General features: G+C 37.1%; 1 protein-coding gene across 1 annotated transcript in view; it reads right to left on the minus strand.

The window, feature by feature from the left end:
* pou3f2b (POU class 3 homeobox 2b) overlaps positions 1–13025 on the minus strand; it is a 76716-nt gene extending 63691 nt beyond the window's left edge. The window contains exons 1-2 of the mRNA XM_051865611.1: positions 12903–13025; positions 2266–2419 (exon numbers count right to left, since the gene is read on the minus strand). The gene's annotated coding sequence lies outside the window, so the exon portion shown is untranslated. The remainder of the gene's footprint in view (positions 1–2265; positions 2420–12902) is intronic.
* Between the last annotated feature and the right edge of the window lie 9920 nt (positions 13026–22945).

A 22945-nucleotide genomic window follows, 5' to 3' on the forward strand; every position in this document is an offset into this window, starting at 1 on the left:
ATGCTAACAAAAGCTGTTTGGTTACCGATATTATGCAAGAAATAAAGTCACACAAGTTTTGATCTATAAATGATAGTGAATAAATGATGACAGAATATTCAGTTTTAGGTGAACTATCCCTTTAATTTTTCTTTTATTTCTTTGTACTCGGTTACCATTTCTAAAAAAAAAGGTATAGAATTTTTTTTTTTTTTTTAATATATGATTCCATTTCAGTGAATTAATCTACCTGTCAAACAATTTCAATCTGAACATCCTGTGTGGCATAACTAACTCAATTCAAATTCACACTCACAAATTAAATGGAAGCCAGTTCTTTGATTCTGAGTTTTGGTTTTTACACATTGAGTCATGGTGCTCATACAGGTGACTTGAGTTTGAATCCATCCATTAATCCATCTCCCCATCACAATCTGTTCTCTTTCTACTACTGTACTAGAAATAATGTCTTTTAAAATTTTGTTGAATAATATTAACATAATATTATGGCAGTTGTAATAAATAAAAATGTGTGTGGGTTTGCGTGTGTGCTTGCTCAGTTACAGCTCTTCAGAGATTGCCGACGGTCACCGCAACTTAAATAAATGTGGTTAATAGAGTCTAGGATGGAATTAGCAGTGTTACAGTGTTGTGACGTTTGTGCATGTATAATTATGGATGTGTGTGCGGTGGCTCACTCCGTTAATGAGGCGCTGGAAGGGGGCTGCAGCAGCTGGCAGGAAGCACGGGGGAGCTGAAGAACATCTGCAGGGGGCACAGCGCCGCTCTCCGCGCCACGCGCAAACACACGTACAGGAGATCAGCACCTCACGCACACCCACCGACACCAGCCCAATCGTCGTCGCCATAGCAACCGCGCACTGGCCATGATGGGGAGCGGTGTAGGGAGAGAAAACGAACTACCACAAATCTTGGAGAATAATTCCGATCTTTACTTTTTAGGATTGACGAAGAGGCCCTGAGTTGGCATATGGAGTATGTGAAAACACTAGATAGGAAGGTCAAAGTTTAGAAAAACGCATCCTTGAATATGTTCGTTCTAGAGCTTTTTGCTGCCAAGCGCTGGGTCAAGCACCAGCTGTACAAGAGCTCTGAAGCATTCACACTACCCGATTAATTCAGCCCTAAAACGGCAAAAGTGCTACATATGCAAAGTACTAGATAACTGCTCCCACAGGTCTACAATTCAAAGACACACACTTTCACTGAACAGCACATACAGACAAAAGACAGAACAAGATATACATACATATTGATCAATAAGGTTGCCATATAGGCTTGGACACAGCCAATCAATCCTTCTCCCCCCAAGTCAACACTTGGCCTTTGACCCTCATATGAACTTATAGAGAACATCGCCTTCATAGAAACACATTCCCTCTGTTCATTGCACTTTATTGGGTCTTTATGTGTCAGCCTCAAAAGCTAAGAGTTATGCCTGGTGGAACTGTGAAAACTAAAATATCATAGATGAAAACAGAGGTGTTGTTTACTGTGTTCTCAAAAAATGCAGTTTTTATTTTAGGAATAATGTGCCAGGAAAAACACAAAAGATTTCTTCAGAGGAAAGATAAGGTGCGTTTCTAGAAGACTTCTAGCAGTGGCTGCCATTAGGTATGAAGAACGTAGCTTGGAGGATGTTTACCACTGCAAGATGAATTTAGCAGTTGTTCAATATTTTCTTCATGAAAAGTTACTCTAAACAAGTTCTTTTAAGAATTTGAGGGCATAATTATGTCCAAAATATGCTTTGATAGTATTTGTGCCACTGCCTAAAGTCAACAAACATCAATTGTTTACTTTCTTAATGCACATTCCTGGTCTTAGAATAATTCTTCAGTATATACAATTTCAAACTCAAAATTGTTAGTTTTTGTAATCTTTAATCAAAATATCATAACTAAAAAGTATTGAATAATGTTAACCAATAGCCAACAACCTCTCATTCAGTTTGGCTCCATATGTAATGCTCACTTTTCACAATCCAATCAATTCTCAAAGGACAAAAGAGCAACACTACATTTTTTGTCGAATATCCCACTTCAAACAGAAATACATCACATTTAAGGAGTAAAATGGGTTGGGAATGATGATTCACTAATTGTAAAACATACATGGAGAAACAATTTCTGCAAGACTTGCCACTACTGTAAATTTGGATTCATCTTCATGTTTTTTTGTGTGAATTCTGGCAACTTCAGCTAGTTATTATTTGGTTATTTTTACATTTAACAGATGTTTCATATCAAAAACAAGTAAACTTACCCTGGAAAAGTTCCCCTTGGAGCAGCCGGAGGTTTAGTGTCTTGCTCAAGGTCACATTGGCATCTCTCCAGTTCATGGATCATTCCTGGGGTTTGAACCTTGGGTCTTTGGGTTACCACCAGCCCATATCTTCTACAACCACATATCCACCAACCTAGTTTCAAAATCAGACCAGAGTTTGAGTTTCGGTTTTTGTTTTGTCTTTCTTTTTTTAGACTTTATCTTGCCAACACACAGACATCTCTTTGCTTTGAGTAATATTTCATTTTACATTAAAAAGGCATTTTTACACTTTCAAATAAATAAATAAATACTGGGTTATAAATACATACATTTATTTAGCAATGATTTGAGCAATGAGCAATGATGCCTTTCAAAAACATTCAAAAAATCTTACCGACAGCAAACTTTTAAACAGTAGTGTTTTAAAAAGTCAAGCTGAAATCTTTGTTATACTATTTAAAAATATAAATAATTTATTGAATTAAATTTAAAAAAATTTATATAACGAATAACTACTGTAAATGTAATGTAAAACTTAATGTAACAAATGTAATGTAAAAATTCTTAAAGCAAAACTTTAAAACATGCTATTGTTTTATATATTGTCACAATGTTACTTCACAGCTACATTGTGACAAGCATCGCAACATCACTTGTATCAAGTACATGGGTATTAAGGACAAGTTGATCTACTTGATTAATAATAAATGCTAATATTAATAATCCGACAGCAAAATCCTCAGAGGCATCGATAATGTGGCCAGGCAATTATAAAAAAAAAAAGGGTGATCAGCCATTAATGATTGACTGCAAGTGAGATTCAGTGCTGGGATCAAATACAGCGTACTTCTGAATAATAGAGATGCCAGGAGGTCTACCCTGTTCCCAAGTGGGTGAGACACATTGAGAGGGGCCAGAAAACCAGAGGTTTTAACACACGCTTACCCCGAGGAGTGTGCACGGCTGTACGCGTGTGTATCTGTGTTGGCGTCGTTAATGTGTCAGTCATCAATAATGCAGATCCTCGGTTGTCTGCTCATCAAAGCCCTGCGACGCATCTCTATTCTACATTATACTGAGACGAGGACATGTGAGACAGACCAGTCTAAGTGTGTGCCTGCGTTCATATAATTCACTCAGCTTTATGTTGTTCCAAATTTGTATGCTGTAATTTTTTCTTTCTATCAATCTTCGCATAGATATTTTCCACATAACAACATTTTGTAGTAACCAGGGGCTGTCAAGCTTGAAATAGGCAGTATAATAGCACTAAAAAGCAGTTCATATGACTTAAGAGCTATATTCCAAGTCTTCTGAAGCCATATGACAGCTTTCTATAAAGAACATCTAGAAATTTAAGTCAAAATTCATCTCTGCCGCAGCTCTTAAATCAAATGGCACATATGACGCAGGCTGGATGTTATTGGCTAGATGCCATATTCAATTTGAGAGATGTTAAAATTCTTTAAAAAGTATTTATTTGTGTTTCACAAGGCAAAAAAAAAAAAAAAAAGTACAAGATTGGAACGACATGATGGCAAGTTAATAATGACTGAAAAATCAGTGAACAGTTCCTGAAATGGCATTTAGACTACTACTTTACTACTCTATTGAAAAACTTAACAGATCGCACTCATACAGACTTAAAGATCTTTAAGTAAACCTCTAAAAAGATTACAAACACACACAGAGGATACAATATAAGGTAGATGGGCATGCAAACAATCTTTCACAGCAAAGCATGCTCTAGGGAACAGTCTGAATGCAATTGTGGCTTTGAGTAAATACACTTTTTATGTGCTTTTAATTCACACAGAAAAACTGACGCAGTATATCCTCTTTACTCATGGTGAACACACACCTATGTATTTACACGCACACACATACAGACTCTATGGATCTAAAGAAAGCCTCTTCTCAGCAGGCAAGAGTGATGACAATATCAGCATCTAATTTTTCCTTTTCAAGAAGCTGTTAATGAAGAGTATGAATAGAAGAAAAGCTTCTGCTCAATGCACTAATTGCCTTAAAAGCTCTTCATACAATTTCCCCTGTCAACAGAGATAGCTTGTGTGTGTTGGAGTTTGTGTGCGCATGTGATTGTGCACCACTGAGCTTTGCCATCGGAGGTAGTGAAAAGGCATTGCCCATAAGCACTGTGAAGACACACTGATGGAAACACACACATACTCACGTGAACCTGAAACGGGCTAAAACACACAGCCTCGAGGACGTGCTGCAAGTGTGGCAGAAAACTACCGCGCTAAGCGACAAAGAAGTCATTAAAACGAAAAGCATGCTGAGTGCTTTAAATGTCGTTAATCAAATCCAAACACACTGAATGCATCTCAATCACCCACCGCTGACATCAAGCTTATTGTACAACAAAGAACTAAACATCTCATTGCAGCAATGTTCAAAGAATTATATACAGTATATATACAAACAATTAATATATAGTCTAGAATATAGAATATATGCATATAACTGTGTGTGTGTGTATATATATATATATTAAAAGGGTTCAAAAGAACAGCATTTATTTGACAGAGAAATCTTTTGTAAAATTATAAATGTCTTTACTTTCACTTTTGATCAATTTAATGCATCATTTGAATGGTAGTGTATCATGGATTCCACAAAAATAAATAAAATAAACAAAAGTTTCCAAACTTTTGGCAGGTGTATATAATATATGTGTGTATGTGTGTGTGTGTGTGTACGCGTGCATGTGTGTTTAATACTTTTGATAGGTACTGACCACTGCAGACCAGGAACACCCCACAAGAGCTGCAGTTTTGGGGATGCTTTGACCCAGTCGTCTAGCCATCACAATTTGGCCCTTGTCAAACTCTCTCAAATCCTTACGCTTGCCCATTTTTCCTGCTTCTAACACATCAACTTTGAGGACGAAATGTTCACTTGCTTCCTAATATATCCCACCCCCTTGTGATGAAGAGATAATAAGTGTTATTCACTTTACCTGTCAGTGGTCATAATGTTATGCCTGATCAGTGTGTGTGTGTGTATATATATACATATATATATATATATATATATATATATATATATATATATATATATATATATACACACACACACATACAGTATCTCACAGAAGTGAGTACACCCCTCACATTTTTGTAAATATTTTATTATATCTTTTCATGTGACAACACTGAAGAAATGACACTTTGCTACAATGTAAAGTAGTGAGTGTACAGCTTGTATAACAGTGTAAATTTGCTGTCCCCTCAAAATAACTCAACACACAGCCATTAATGTCTAAACCGCTGGCCACAAAAGTGAGTACACCCCTAGGTAAAAATGTCCAAATTGGGCCCAATTAGCCATTCTCTCTCCCCGGTGTCATGTGACTCGTTAGTGTTACAAGGTCTCAAGTGTGAATGGGGAGCAGGTGTGTTAAATTTGGTGTTATCACTCTCACTCTCTCATACTGGTCACTGGAAGTTCAACATGGCACCTCATGGCAAAGAACTCTCTGAGGATCTGAAAAAAAGAATTGTTGCTCTACATAAAGATGGTGTAGGCTATAAGAAGCCGCAGACCAGTCAGGGTGCCCATGCTGACCCCTGTCCACCGCCGAAAGCACCAACAGTGGTTAGAATGTTAGAATGATTGCTGAAGGATCATGTGACACTGAAGACTGGAGTAATGATGCTGATAATTCAGCTTTGCATCACAGAAATAAATTATAATTTGAAGTATATTAGAATAGAAAACCATAATTTTAAATTGTAATAATATTTCACAATATTATTGTTTTTTTCTGTATTTATTATAAAAAAAAATGCAGCCTTAATGAGCATAAGAGACGTTCAAAAACATTAAAAATAGTAATGTTTCCAAACTTTTGACCGGTAGTGTGTGTATATATATATATATATATATATCACAAATCACTGGTCAGGAAATTCCGTGCAAAGTTATTTTGTCTAAATATGGCATCAAACCTCAGGTCTATATGCAGCGCTACAACAGACCAAAGTTGGCGTCAATTTGTCGTGCATCTGTAATGATCTGCTGTGATTTAGGACACGATGGGCCGAGCAGTGTCAGGTCAAAGGCACTATCGATACAAGCCTGCCAATAACTCCAGGCTGGTGTCAGGGAGAAAGAGGGTGTGCAGTGGGTCAGGACGCTTCTACCGCAAGCATCCATCAGTGTCTTCAGGTTGGAGACAGCTGTGATGTGGAGAGTACATATGAGCAAGGGGTCAGTGTCAGAGAAGGCTCCCAAAGGATAGATCCTCCATCAATACAGCGGGACAGGGGAGGGGTTGGCTGTGGTGGACTAGTCAACGGCAGGTCACCGCCAATGCCGATAAGGGCAGGGAGTCATCGAACTAACCCCTGAGCGAGATCTCCAATTAACCCTTTCACTCCCAGCACACGGCATTTAAATGAAACCGGTAAATGGAGGTAAATACATAAGGTGGGAGTCATTAGGCTCCAGTATGGATGGAGGGTGGGTGGCTAGTAGATGAATGGGTGAGCTAGAAGGTGGGAATAGAAAGGTTTAAAGGAAAATTCCCAAGGTCAATACAATTTAAGCTCAATCAACAGTATTCGTGGCATAATGTTGATTACCACAAATTTTGATTTATTTATTTATTTTGCTGAAATTAAAAGGTCACTGTGAGGTACTTACATTGGAAGTAAATAGGGCCAATTATTGGAGCATTTAAAAGCAGAAATGTGAAGCTTAAAAAAACAATTACTTGAATTATTACATTGTATTATTTGAGCAGTAGAGCTGTTTAAATAATTTTTAAAGTTGTTTTGGATTTACAGTGTTACAGTGTCATGGTGACAAAATTCTAAAGCTACTCAAAAAAGGTTAGTAAGCATTTTTTACACTAAAATCATGATAACATGCATGTTGTTTATACTGCATTTTGTGGCTATACTATTGAAACAGTAAGTATTTTAATATTTACAGATTGGCTTCAGTCACTTCCGTTGTGAGTGCCTCAATGTAACTCAAGATTTTTGCTGCTTTTTTTAAAGAAAATGAGGAAGAAGTGGAGGTTAACTTGTACTAAACCCGGACTATTCTTATAACAATTAAAAGAGCAAAACAAATGAAAACGTATATTCTATACGTTTTATTTTTCTGTTTGTAACTTCAATGAGGCATATTCTCACACATGAATGCCAAGCATAAGTGTGTAGGAAAACAATTACCCTCTGCCACAGCCAGCTGGTTTGTTCATAAACACGCAATTATGATTTCACGGCAGTCCATTAAATAGGACCGACTCCGGGGTAGGAGCGGCAACCGTCCCAATACGCAACCCCCAACAACATCTTAAAATCTCACACTAACACCTACAGCCGGCATGCGTAATTTGCTTGATTTTGGCTGGCAACTTTTCAATGTGAAATCAATTACTTTAACACAGAGTAACAGAAGCTACACTGGTTCTGCAAGTGACCCTACTGGTTGCAGACATACAGAGTCAAAGAAAACAGACATTAACTTGTACAAAAGACAGGCAGCTTGAGCATTACATCCCTAAACTAGCTGCAATTGAGTCATTAAAGCAGCTAAGATATTGGATAGCATTTTAAAAATCCATATTTCTCATTTTAGCGAATAAATAGCGCAGATAAGTAAGTGCCAGGCTGATTTTGCTAGTGGAAAAAAAATCATCTACCACCAAAACCCCCTTTTCCACCCCCAGACTCCCTTCTGTCTCTCTCTCTCTGTCTCTCTCTCTCTCTCGCAGTCTTTCTCTCATTTCTGCTTTCACAATCCTTCTCTCAGTAATTAAGCGTCCGTCTAAAATGGAGTCTTTTCTTTGCGGCGAGCCCATCTGTGCCAGACACCCTACAGTGCTTTACATGCTGCCGAGCGCCTCGTTCTTTATCTCACCCTGCCGTGACAGTCCCATAAAGATGACATCATAATTAAGGGAGTAGGGACGGAGGTGTGAATAGGGAGATGGGCAGAGGCCTGGAGCGTGGAGGGAGAGACGCACAGCTGGAGGGGGGCTTAAAGAGAGAGAGTGAGAGAGAGACAAATACGGTTTTAGAGGGCAGCAGGGGTGAGGTGAGCTAGAGAAAAGAGTAATGAACCTCCTCAGATTACATTGGGAAATTGCCCCTTCCCTACAAGCACTTTTTCTCTCTTTTCCTTTTCTTGCTCGCTCACACTCTCAGTGCTCACAGCTGAGCTGCTGCCTGTTTAATTTGGGAAGAGACTGTCTCGCAGAGACGGGCCTGACGATGGGCCATTTATCCCAGCAGAGATCCAAAAGCCATGAAAACATTCAGCTCTAGAAGCAATCTGACTGACACTCAAGAAGCAAAGATACTTTGAGAAAGGGGAAACACTGCAGACGTTCATGAAGTCATTATCTAGACAACAGTAGTTCTCAACTGGTGGGCCACAGATTTGATAGTCACAGACAGCAAGGGAAAAAAATAATAAATAAATAAATACACTTCCACATGTGTCCTGTACATTAAAATGATGTGAACTAATAATAATCATGCATAAATAAAATGCAAATAATAAAACTTTCACATACATCCCATTGATTTGCACAGCCATGACTGGATGGATGGATGGATGGATGGATGGATGGATGGATGGATGGATGGATGGATGGATGGGCAGACATTTACCCTATTGATTTGCCCAGGCCATAATGTGGAATGAATGAATGAATGAATACTGTTCTGTATTGAGTTGTCACTTGATGTCCAATGTAATATATGGGCTCTTAAACAAAACCAGTTGAGACCCACCGGTCTACAGGCAAGCTCAGTGTTTGTGTTTTGAGGTTCCATGCAGCAGAAAGGATCTCAGGATCTCTTCCAATGGAAAAATCATGACTGTGTTAGGATTGGATGCATGAGAGAAGCAGGGTGTGCAGTGGGAGTCATATCTCAGCAGGGACCTGTGCAGAGAAATGTGAAGCCAGAGAGGGGAGGGGGAGCCTGGGCACAGCATGCCTCTGATCTGCTCCTGCACAGCCAGACTTCCAGTACTCAGCATAACCGACTTTATTCCTCTAGCGCTTCCCCCAACACACACACACACACACACACACACACACACACACACACACACACACACACACACACACACACACACACATACTAAGAACATCTGCTCAGGCACATTAAGAGATGACATTCCAGCTCTATATCCATACATTAGAGTCATTAAGCGACAACAACTCTAAGGTGATCTCTGTCGGAGTGAAACCATAAAATCTTCGTTTCTGCACATCTGGATATGTCTTACACAAATACCTTTTTGTCTAAGTAAGGAATTAGCAATGCATGATATATCAATACCATTACAGATATTATTAATTTATCTGTATTTTTGAAATTGAATGTAGTACCATTCAAATGTTTGGGGTATTATTAGAATTTAAAATACCTGTTTTCTATTTTAATACATTTTAAAATGTAATTTACTCATGTGATGGCAAAGCTGAATCTCATGGCATTCCGTAACTATTTTACTCTTTGGTGTATTGGTGGCTAATTCGTATGAATTCGTACCATCTCATTTGTACGTTTTCTGTTTACCCACCAAATGACGAGTATGTTTAGGGGTGGGGTTAGGGGTGGACTTTTATGCTTATTTTTTCTAATAATAGTACATTTTTGTATGATTCACTTCGTACTAATTCATACGATATCGCCATCTTGTAAAATAGTCACGACTTGCTGTGAGATCGGGTTGGAATTTACAATCATGTAAAAGTATTTAATGTCACTACTGATCAATTAAATGCATCCTTGCTGAATAAGTGTTCATATGTTTTGATCCCACACTTTTTGAATATTGGCTGATATTGTACATTTCATTGGGTCTCATTTCACCTGTTTTTACAATTAGATTACCTTTGCTATCAGCTAATGCTCACATGAAGTTAATCTTTAAAAACATTAATAATTTTTCACTGTTAAATGTAGTCTTTAGTAAATCTCATATTATCCAATTTTCACTTTGACTTTATAATGATGTGATGATTAAATTAACTTGTAGCATTTTCACTTGTAGTACCACAGCTCAACATGTCAGAGCAAGTATGATTCTGGATTGCAACATTTCCTGATCCTCTATCTCTCTCCCTATCATTTTTAATATCGCTCTCTCTCACCTTTCAATTGAGTGGCAAAAGGCCAAAAATAAGTAAATAAAACACAGATATCCATCCAGTGTGGTGAAATATATCTCGACACCCCAGTGAAGAGCTAAATATGCCTTATATTTTACAGTGCTGTCTCGTCATCTCACCCTCACCATCCCTCTTTCATATTCCTCCCTTGCCCTCCCCTCTATTTCTTGTGCCATCCTCAATATCTATATCTCAGGCTTCAACTCCCTCGTTCTCGTTCTCTTTCTGCTCCCTGGCGATCGATGCTGCTCTTCAACCTGGCTTCACTTCAAAGCCTCCTCTCCCCACTTCGTGCTGAAGGTCGGCAGATCCACAGGTAACCTTTTTTCCCCCCCCTACAAGTTTCGCTCTCCCCCCACTCCCTCCCCCAGCTGCCCTGGAAGCCCAGGAGCATCAAAGACCAGTGGGCCCATGTTGGGTCAACGCCAGGCCCCCTGCCAAGCCCCCCTCAGGCTCTCTCCCATCCAACCTCCTGTCAGCTCCATACTCACCACCTCAAACCCCCCGCTCCCTTCCCCCCAAATCAGCCCTCCACAACCCCTGCCGAAATCTCACCCTCCCACTGACAAGAACCCTCACATGTATTTGCCAATATAGCTGAATACAAAGCTGGTGATGCACAGTGACGTACCCCACTAATACATACACCCTAAATAAGTGCAAAAAGGCTGCAGTGAAAAGAGATTAATCCGTAGCTGGCAATGCTAGTGCCTTCTTAACGTCTGCCTTTCAGAAAATCAGGTACATATAGAAGCCGTTTCCTCCTCGGAGTAAATAAATAAAGTCACATTGTGAGCTGCATCTAGTTAAGTCATGAAACTCTAGAGGGTGCAGAGTGATAGGTTACTTTACATACAGTCTACAATAGTGGTGTCAAAAGCACTGACTTCGATACTAAGTCGGTACTAAAATTTTAAAAATGTGACGCTTTGAGTGCTGTTGAGCGGATTCGTAAACACCTCTGATTGGCCATTGTGTTCACATGCTCATCAGATATATCTGTGATTGGCTACAGTGATCAACACTTTAAAAACATGTTGTAAATAGACATCAATTCACCCAGTGCTTACACAGATACACACGGGTTTGAAACGCTCCCGCTTTCAAATTCAAACACTTCCGTGTGCTTTTAAACAATCCCATCCATTGATCATTGTAGCCACAGATATATATGTTGAGCGCATGAACACAATGGCAAATCAGAGGTGTTTACAAATCCGCTCAACAGAGCTCAAAGTAGTACTGGACAATATTTTTTTATTTGTTTTTTTGCCCTTATAGTTCACTGACCTGGTTTATACTATAAATATGCTTGACTATTAAAGGTGGGATATTTTTTCCTAATGAAAGAGTGCCCTGACATAACAGCTCACTTTCAGCAGTTATTTTATCTATGGTTCCTAACAGTTTTAGCAATAATCAACAGCAGCAGCAGCAGTGTAGCAGATCTTATCCACCAAGATCAAATACATTAATATTGCCACATTCAATAACATGCTAAAACTATTCAGAGAGTTGTCATGATTGAAAGAAAGTCATACTGGGACATAAAGTCTTTAATGTATTATCCTCCACTTTTCAAAACAAAACACCCCAGGATATATCCCACAACTCACTAAGGGTTAATAACAGCTGGGTTTAACATGAATCCAGCTGTTAGGAGAACTCTACACAGCTTAGCAACAATACTCTATGGGCTTTGGAACTAAATAGACTTGATGCCAAATGTCACTGCACAGCCTTGTGGGAACACAGTTGTAACAGTGCCAAAACTTTGATGGCATGTGTGTCTTGAGAACAGGTTTTTCTGTGCTCTGGTCAATAAGCGCTGTGATTTCTAAAAAGCTAAAAATGTAACTGCTGGAAAACAAGGCCACTGTATCAACTGCGCTCTGTATATCTTTGTGTACTCAGCGTCTGTGCCGGTTGGCTGTGTGGAGTGATGGCATCAGATGTCGGTGTTGGTGACACATGTAAAATCAGAGAGAACAACAGTCGTCTGACAGGGCTGCTGATTCAAACAGCACTGTGAGTGACACTAGCTATTGATGCTGCGCTGTTGCTCTGCTAGCTGACATTACAGTGAAGTGTCTTATGACAGCGAGAGCTGAGAAAGAGAGCAGTCGCATCATACACAGCTCAGTTGCTCTGAGATATATGTTTGATGCCATTATATAAATTAATTTAAGATAAAGGTCCACAATTCTGAGACTACATTGGACATTTGCTATTCAAAACCTAGAAATAAACAAAGATTTTGAAAGATTTAATATAAATAAGTGTTATGACATGAAATAAGAAATATTGATGACTGTATGCATAATAAAATAAGAAAATTTGTGCCACTAACAAAAGCAAAAGGGGGACATATTCAGTACCATACCAAATACTTAATTCTGAACTTTACACATTGTATTATTGTATGTGTGTGTGTGTGTTTGACTTTTGGGTTATATTTGACACTTACAGAATAAAATGACAGGAAATTTTTTGGAGGGTCGAAAGATTGGACTCAAGCCTGCTTCATCCAAATGAGCACCACAGCTCGATGCACCAGGAACACATACACTGTGCCAATATGGTAATTTCTGTAACAGATAATAAGAGAACAAAAGTATTACCACATAATTCTTACATATAACCCTAGAATGCTGATGAAATTTTGATGATATACACTACCATTCAAAAGTTTTTTTTTTTAATAAATTAATACTTTTATTCAGCAAGGGCACATTAAATTGACCAAAAGTGACAGTAAAGACTTACATAGTTACAAAAAAACTATTAAAATAATTTTTTTTTATGCTTTCTGTTCATCAAAGAACCCTGAAAAATGTATCTCAATTTCCACAAAAAAACTGGAGTAATGGCTGCTGAAAATTCAGCTTTTCCATCACAGGAATAAATTACATTTATAATAATGTAATAATTGTAATAATATTTCACAATACTACTTTTACTATATATTTTTTATTAAAAAATGCAGCCTTGGTGTGCATAAGAGAGCTCTTTCAAAAACATGAAAAAATCTTACCAACCCAAACTTTTGAATGGTAGTGTATAATGGTATGTATAAAAAATGCATAGAGTGTAAAGTCTTATGGTCCAGAGTGTGTGTGACAGCTTGAGAAAGATAAGAGGGCATGGATAAGTCTCAGATGGACAACATGTTCATCATTACTGAGAGTATGAGTGTGAGTCTCGCCGTACATCCGCTCATTATAAACTCTCTCAGATTTAGTTCATAAGTCTACTGATTAAGTTCTCCATTCAGTCCTGTGATGGTCCGACTTCATTTTCTCTCTCTTTCTCTTTCCTTTTGGACTGTGACAGTTGAGTAGAGTAAATAACGTATTAGTGGTGTTTTGGTCCCAGCTGTGTGTGTGTGTGTGTGTGTGTGTGTGTGTGTGTGTGTGTGTGTGTGTGTGTGTGGTAAGGAGTGATGAATTACTTGGATAATAAGGACTCCTAGGAGCAGGCCACTTAACCACATGGCATTTTGGATAAGGCACATTGAAAATACAATACTATTTACACATGACATTGAGAGTTGAGCATCAGGGATAACAAACAAACACTGAGTATGCAGCTAGAGAGCATGAAATGAACATCAAAAGATCTCTCCTTTTGACCTTCAGGTGAAAATTTAAAGATTGAGTGTCCAAACACACCTCCTGTGAAGAAACTCCACTAAAATAAGTGTGTATGTGTTTGAAGAGTTGATTCTCCATCAGGAAATGTGATATCCTGCATGAGTATGTGCGTGCCAAGGGGCAGCTACATGTGCCTTTGTTGTTTCACTGTCATTGGTGTTGGGGAAACTACTTTGAAACTGTAGCTTGTCAAGCTACTCATAATGTAAAGCAGTTTTACAAAAGTTAAGCTACCTTTTAAAAAACAGTTCACTACACTACAAGCAGGTAGTAAGAAGTAGTTGGGTTCTAGACAGAGAAATTCTCTCAGTCCAACTAAATTTTGTTGCCGGTTATGCCAGTGTGCTTGCAAAATTGTTCTCCTCTGGAGAACGCACTGCCATTTTCTGTTATATGTGAGAAACACCAAAATGCAAATAGTCCAAAAGTGGGACAAAGCAACTTTCTGACTGAACCAGCTGCACAGTGGTGAACCAGTGGAAAGCATGGTGTGAATCGACCCATTTGAATTCAACAGAGTTCTCTGTTACAAAATACTATTGGATTCCAAAATGCTTCTGCTATAGTTGAAATCCCAAAATTTTTAAAAAAGAATTAATGAAGGGAAACAGGAGAAAATATTGTGCCAAGCAAAAACATAAATTAGAGATATTTTAATCATCACCACCCTTACAAAAATTTACCATGACTACTGTGGTAAACTAATATATAATATAATATAATATAATATTTTTTACACCTTAATGCCAAATCAAAACACTCATAGTTTAACTGATTTATATAGGATAAAATAAGCAATATTATTGATAATCACATTTATTGGGGCAATGTAATGATCATAATACTAATATTATTGTTGGATTATGCACTTCAAAGATTTTTTTTTTCCAGTTACCATGACATTTTGTATACCGTTGCAAAAAAAAAAAAAAAAGACACATACACATATTATATAATTTTCAGTCTTGCTTTTATTAATTTTAGTAACTATTTTATTTCAGGTAGTTGCCAATGCAACATTTTTAATTTTTAAGATTAATTTTTCAATGTAATATTTACACTTTATTTTATTTCAGTTTTATTTCAATAAACACAAATGGTTTTTAATAGTTTTGGCTGTGCTACTGTTATGCTAATAAAAATCTTACAGCCTACCTTATACATTTAGTTACTCCCCATCAATAATTGTCACAAAATTAGAAAACTGAATCAAGTGCTGACTCGAGGTAAAGGTGTTAATGAGTTTAACAGAGATGGCCACCTTTTCCTTTTATGCAGGCGGTCTAAAGTCCCCTATACAGAAACGCACAGCACTGTCCTCGCCCTTCCATGAGATTTTTGAAAGAAGGAATGAGAGAGAAAGGATTTCTTTGGAGGAATGTTTAAAGCATGAAATGGACTTATATTTCTCTCTGTCTGCTGCCTTTGAAGTCACAGCTCAGAACTGTGCACGTACTTGCGCTGCCATCAGCCAGTCAGCACTGACATCACATTCCAGAGTCATTAGTCACATGGCATTTATGGCTCAGCTGATTGGCTCAAAAAATCTGGCAGCAGAACCAAGTGAGCAAAGATTTCAAATCACGTACTTCTGGGCAGTTCTGCGCCAACCGAGCAACTGCCATTGAGATGAATGGAAGTGCCCTAACATCTTCCACCACAATAGCTCCAGAACCTTCTACCAGCTTCAAATAAACAACTGTCATGTTGTTTGAAGTTCTATTCCAAACAAATGAGGGGGAAAAGAATGGAGCTGAACCCAGCTTAAAATGTCTGCGTGTACGAAGCCAAAAGGGAGGCAAACTCACTGACAAAAGCCCTTCCCTCTCTTTCTAGGTTGATGAAAGCTGCTGCACTGACCAGCACTCCCTGCTGTACATATTCACAGCTGGCACACACACACTTCCACAATCTCAGTGTGCAAGAGTTGAGCTCGTTGAAGAAAAAGGACGCCGCTCAGAAAGACAAGTCTATTGATTTAAACAGGAGAAGCACCTTCACAGCAGATTCTACCTGACCTGAAGTCTGACTCACAGCAACAGACCACACCATGACTGTTAACTTGTGGAAAAAGTAGATATTATAGCTTACAGAAACACAAAAATAAAACATTTATTGACACCAGGGCTGGGCACTGACACAAATTTCACAATTTGATTCAATTTCAATTCACAAGCTTGAGATTTGATTAAATTTGATTCGATATTGATTAATTTGGGGACTACCATGTACAGTGCATGGCAAATTTCCTCAAAGAAAAAAAATATCTCTCAACTAATGCTGTAAACTATACAGGGACCCCCTATACATCATTATAATATTAAAGGTTAAAATTAATTGATTTGTAGGCTACTTACATTTAAATTACACATAAGAAGGTTTTTATAATAACATTATAATACATTATGTTTCTACTCGTTTTTTTTTAATATAAACATTTAAATGGTTGCTGTCATAAAATGGATGCATTGAACAGGTTAAGTAAAAATGCAATGAATATGCAATATAGTGCATATATTTAGCCAAATGCTCCTCTCTAAGTTAATTTTTTTATCTGACTAAGGAGGTTTTTGGACATATAATGGCTTTTCTGAGATAAATGTGACGTTATATGACATTGTTTACAAGCGGTTTTACTGATGTCTTTCCACGGTTGAAACACTGATTGAGCGATTACATGCGATATGAAATGGATTTCTGTTGTACTGTATCTTTTAACATACCTTCTGATGTTCATTCACGTTTATTTTGTGCTGTAAAACAGAAGAGATGATCAGTTCATGTGAGTTCTGTGGCTAGTTTGCAGCTATGTTATTAGTTTTAATTAACAATGAATTAACGAATTAACACTAAATTCATAATAAAAATATTAACTACATAAATTTGTATTAAAACATTATTGAGTAAATACAGATTGCAGATATGCACTGCTAGATATGCAAATGTTTTTCAAATTTAATAAAAAATTCTATTAAAAAATTATTAAGAAAATAGTTTGTGGCAGAAATCACACATTCACATACCTAAACAGGTATGTCAGTCCTAGGAATGCACTGTTATATTATGGACTTAATAAATAAATAAATGGTCAATATTAAAAAGTTTGTCTAGATAAATTAAAACAGACTAATACCAAAACTGCTTTTTTTTACAATCAAAAAGCATGATGATTACTGGCTGCAATTTCACTTTTTTTACTAGAAAAACTACATATTAGGTCAGGATTTTAACCTAGGTCACGCTTAACAAAACCTAAAAAAAAAACGATACATGATGTCCTGGCTAAGTAGCTAGCAGGTGTTTCGCATCATAGACTGTTGACCAATTAGCATCAAACCAAGGACCAGAACTATCTGTTTTATAACCTAAAAATGAATTATCCTATTTGTACACGCAGGAGATCTCGTCATGAAATGTCTTAATTAGCCTTTCTGTCATCCCCACATTTTTTATTTCTCTCTGTCTTTCTTTTCATTCCTCTGTCACACACAGTTTGTTGTCCCAGTAGCTGTGCTCAGCGTTAGCATTAGCTCTTTGGGTGTGTGGGCTTTGGGGAGTATGAAGCAGAGCAGTCATATTCATCTGGGTAATAGCGCTGGTGTGGTGCAGGGCCGGCGCTGCCTGGTGAGGGATGGCGCTGCTCGCTTCTTGCCTGACAACCATGAATCACATGCGGCTACTCTAGAGCCCCGCTCTGCCATAAAACAAAAGATGGAGATGAAAAATGCAGCAATTAAGTGATTTGATTTCTGCTCTGCCCCTCCTGTCCCTTACCGCCACACACATACACAAACCACACACACACCAAATCTCTCTCAAGCTCTTTTTATAACACATTACGCACTGATACAAACACACTCACATGGCCGAGAGCAGGGCCGCTGCTAAAACTCAGGCACAGCCTGTTCGAACTTTGTATCTTTGCATTGTTTTCTTGAACTGTACACCTATTAATGTCAATCAGTACAATCACACTTTCACAATTACTCACAATTAAAGTCACAATTATTAATTTCTTGAGAATGCTTGAACTGCAAACTAAGTGAACATGAATACTCCAACCCGCTAAGTGACAGTATTGTGCTGTAATGGCAATTTCCTAAGTTTGTGTAATTAAGAAACACATTAGCAGCACAAGTGTCGGCCTCTGGGGGGCGATGAGCTGCAGCTAGGGCCATGATGGAGTGCATGAGGACCATGTGTACTCACTCAACCATGGCAACCTCATCCATCCTGGCCTGCTCCACGCCTCTGCCATGAGCACATCCAAATCACCAACTAGGTAAACACAGAGCTGACACGATCCATCACTACGCCCACGTATAAAGCAACACCTATGCATGCACACTGATATAAGCACTTTACTTACGGCATTATTAATAAACATGACCAAACAGTTATCAAATGAATGCCTGTGAGTAGTATGCAATAATTTGATATGTACAGATATACATGTACAAACATATTATATCTATATTAGCGATGGAATTATTAATTAATTAATTGTTGTATTCATATATATATATATATATATATATATATATATATAGTAGTCAACATTTGAAGTGGATCAAAACCTTTTTTCCAAAGTTGTCTTAAAACCTTCTTCTTAAGACAACTTTGATTAACTTTTTTGATCCACTTCAAATGTTGACTACTGTATATATATATATATATATATATACACACACACACACACACACACACACAGGTAATTTGACAGAAATGATCATAATAAATATTCTATTCTATTCTATTATACTATATTATATTATATTATGAATACATTTACGCCTGGAATGTCAACTCAAAATGCTTAACTAATTTCAATAAGATAAAAAATACACATTTTGGCAAAATTATAATAATAATTTTGTATATTATTACTACAAATAAGCAACCAATGCAACCCAGAAACCAATTTGACGTTCAATTTACATATATATACACATATTTTTTATTTATGTACAATAAAATATGGAATAAGTGGAATTTGGAATGGAATTTCTGCATTGGTCTCTATGGCAATGACGTTGCATTGGTAGTAGGTATATGCAAAAAACAACAACATTTGGTTTTGGACTGACAGTCTGAAGGTAGCCTAAGCAGCAGCATCAAAATTACATACTAGTAAATTAGTAATTATTGCATGAAATACAAAAGGAAGCACTGGCAAAGCACTCTTTTACAACAATAAGTACTACATGTAAACAGTCCACCCACAATTAAAATCCTCAGTACATTAGTATGGGCTTTAGGCTATTACAGTAATTACGAGCCAGATATTCCATTTGAAAGCGTAAAGACTTGCTTAGCTGTGTGTCATCTAATCCAATGGTCTTCACAGTGAGATCTGCCATTGCCTCTGATCAATGGTAATAACTTGATATTGGCTGAATTTTACAGAGAGGTTGAAAGAGCCACAGAAATATCAATACAGTGTAAGTGTCGTTCATGAGCAAAGATTTTTTTTCTTTTCCTAAACACACAGCAAAAGTTGAATGCAAACACACACACACACACACACACACATTTAAGCACACTAACGTATACATTTACGCACACTCATGTCCACAAAATTGATACACGGGGTGGGGGGGGTGGGGGGGTGAGTCTACCAAATAAGAACATCAAACGAGAAAACGCAATAGCCGTCTAAGAGCAGATTATGTCTTTAAAAGTTGATGCTGCCATTCTGTCAGCCAGAGATTAGTACATCACATCACAGATGTCTTATATTTCACTTGGAAAATACCATGTAATGTTTATCAAACTCTTTGTGAATGTGTATGTGAGTTCTCAGCGTAATAGGCCCCTAATAAGACTATTTTTCCAGATCCAGATTGAAAAGTGCCACCCTTCAAAAAGGACAGATTTCATATGCTCTAAAATGTTGTTCAGATGCTAATAAACTCCATTAGAAAGGCTTTAAAGGAATGAACAGCCACAAATCAGTGTGTGCGCATATATGCGTGTGCCTATGCAGCGGGTATGTGAAATTTTTAGAACGCAACCAAGCATGCATCACATTTCTCAACGCAGCAGCCATTCTTCTATGGTCAGTTTTCTCTTTCAGGTCAACTATGGCAAAGCAACAGTTTAAAGAGAATCTTGCAAAGCAAGTTAAATCTAGTTAAACTGTCAGCATGTTTATAGCTAGCTACCTGAATATTAACATATGTGACCCTGGACCACAAAACCAGTCATAAGTCGCACGGGTATATTTGTAGCAATAGCCAACAATAGATTGTATGGGTCAAAATTATCGATTTTTCTTTTATGCCAAAAATCATTAGGATATTAAGTAAAGATCATGTTCCATGAAGATATTTTGTAAATTTGCTACTGTAAATAAATCAAAAATGTAAGTTTGTGAGTGGATATGCATTGCTAAGGACTACATTAAACTTTAAAAGGCGATTTTCTCAATATTTTGATTTTTTTGCACCCTCAGATTCCAGATTTTCAAATTGTCTTGTCCTAACAAACCATACATCAATGGAAAGCTTATTTATTCAGCTTTCATATGATGCATAAATATCAATTTTAAAAAAAATGACCCTTTTGACTGGTTTTGTGGTCCAGGGTCACATATGTGGTTTCATAGGTAATTATATCACCTCCTTGAGAACTGATACTCATTACCTTAATAGTAACAGGATGTTAAAGCACAATAGTTCTGTCATCATTTACTTACCCTCAATGTTCCAAACCCGTGTGGCTTTCTTTCTTCTGTGGAATACAAAAGATGATATTTTGAAGAATGCTGGTAGCCAAACCATTTGGTTATCATTGATTTCCATTTATATAGACAAAGAAAAAAAAAAAAAAGAAAAAAAAACTTTTTTCTCTCTATACTTACCCAGAAGAAAGGAAGTCATACAGGTTTGCAAAGGTTGTAAGAAATTCAAGAAGAGTAAATGATTACAGAATTTATACTTTATGTGAAATATCCCTTTAAGTATGAATATCGGACTTTCAATGTGTTGACAAAGCATTCACATCTACATTAAGTATTTTTTTTCCCCTCTGCTCAATCTTTTTTTATTTATTTACTTATTTAAATCAGGAGTCAGCAACCTTTTTGACATGAGGTGCCATTTTGTATTTTTTCTTGTTCATTACTATGTAGATATGAGGAAAATCAACATTTCTAAAATAAACAACTAAATAAATGCAGTTAATATTAATCTCTCTCACACTTTTATAGCTTGCATGCCAACTGTTGCCCCTGGTGTCACGTGGAACACAACCCCTGGTCTAAACAAAAACAAAGGGCGGTTTCCATCCATGTATTTTTATGCAAAGTTTGAATAAAGCCATGAGCTCACTGTGCCTTAAAAATTGTCCAAATGAGGTGCATTGACCAAAAACACTTAAAAACACTTATTCTAACAATAAAGGGGAACCACCAATTGCAAGATTAAACCACTGCTTTAATGCTTTGTTAACTGCAAGAGTTTTAAACTTTCTTCGTACGTTGAATAAGGAACGTGGTCTGTTTAAATATGACTTGTTTAAATATGGATATTTTTTTACACAAACGCATCGCTTCGCTTCAGAAGGCCTTCATTATGGATGGATGTGGATGGAAGCACTCTCTTCAGCTCATACTCATTGGTCCCATTCACTGCCGTTATAAAGCTTGGATGCGTCAGGATATTTATTAATATTTCTCTGATTATGTTCATCAGAAAAAAGAAAGTCATATACACCTAGGATGGCTTGAGGGTGAGTAAAGCTTGGGCTAATTTTCCTTTGAAAGTGAACTAATCCTTTAATATAAGGAGTCACATGATTACATGGATCACACGGCCAATCAAACTAGGGAATACTAACAATCCAGACAACATATTTGAACAACATACAAAATACATGAAACAGCTCACTGCATAATTCAATAAAGATTCAATGATGATATGTATTAAAAAAAAAAAAAAATCAATAGAAAATTCCCAAAATAAACAATAAAATAGAAAAGCTAAAGCAAAAAGTAGCATTTAAAGAAAAATTGTGTTAAAGGGGAAAAAAAGATACTGAAACCGTTTGACAAGATTCACCAACAGGCTTTGTCACAAGATTTATATGCATCTTAAGAGCCAATAAATATGAATCTATACAAACAAATATACACAGTTCAAAATTTGTGTACATCAATATATCTTAATTCAAACCATTATTGATATATATAAATATAATACATCATCCTTACATTAAGATGGCTCCTGGACTGAGCATTGTTAACTAGGCATTGAGAAAGTTCACATGTGACCAAAACGTTTGCCACTTTTTCATTAAAGCAGTGGTTTTATCTTGCAATTGGAGGTTATGCAACATTTGAGGCATTGCAAAAAAAAAAAAAAAAAATGATAAGATGATATGCCTAGACACACATAAAAAAGTAACACTTTCATTTGCCAATCACTAGCAAATATTAAATTTGTTAAAACTCTTTAAATCAAAAATGATTTATTACATTTCATGAAAGAGCCACAGTGGCTTCCCCTTCTATAACTTCAACTACAACTTCTTTTTCAATTATGTGTCAATTTACCTGGCAGTGGCATTGGATTAAAAAGCTTCTTTATTCATAAAATGTTTTTGCAATATTTAGATTTTTCACATGAATTAAATTCACAACTTGCATGGAAACATATCTAGTGATGGACTGCATACCTACACACCAGAGGTAAAAGAAACAGAAGCCAGTTCTAGATCAGATCATGGGTAGAGAAACATCCACCAAGAGTTCAGGATTCAGCCAATGTACTATTGAAACCATTCTTCCAGTGGAGAGAACAGTCATCATTAATGAGGAGAAGGAGGAACAACAGGAAATGGTGAGTGTGTGCTCTTC

This window comes from Ctenopharyngodon idella, chromosome 16 (assembly GCF_019924925.1).
Source record: "Ctenopharyngodon idella isolate HZGC_01 chromosome 16, HZGC01, whole genome shotgun sequence".
Taxonomy (NCBI): Eukaryota; Metazoa; Chordata; class Actinopteri; order Cypriniformes; family Xenocyprididae; genus Ctenopharyngodon; species Ctenopharyngodon idella.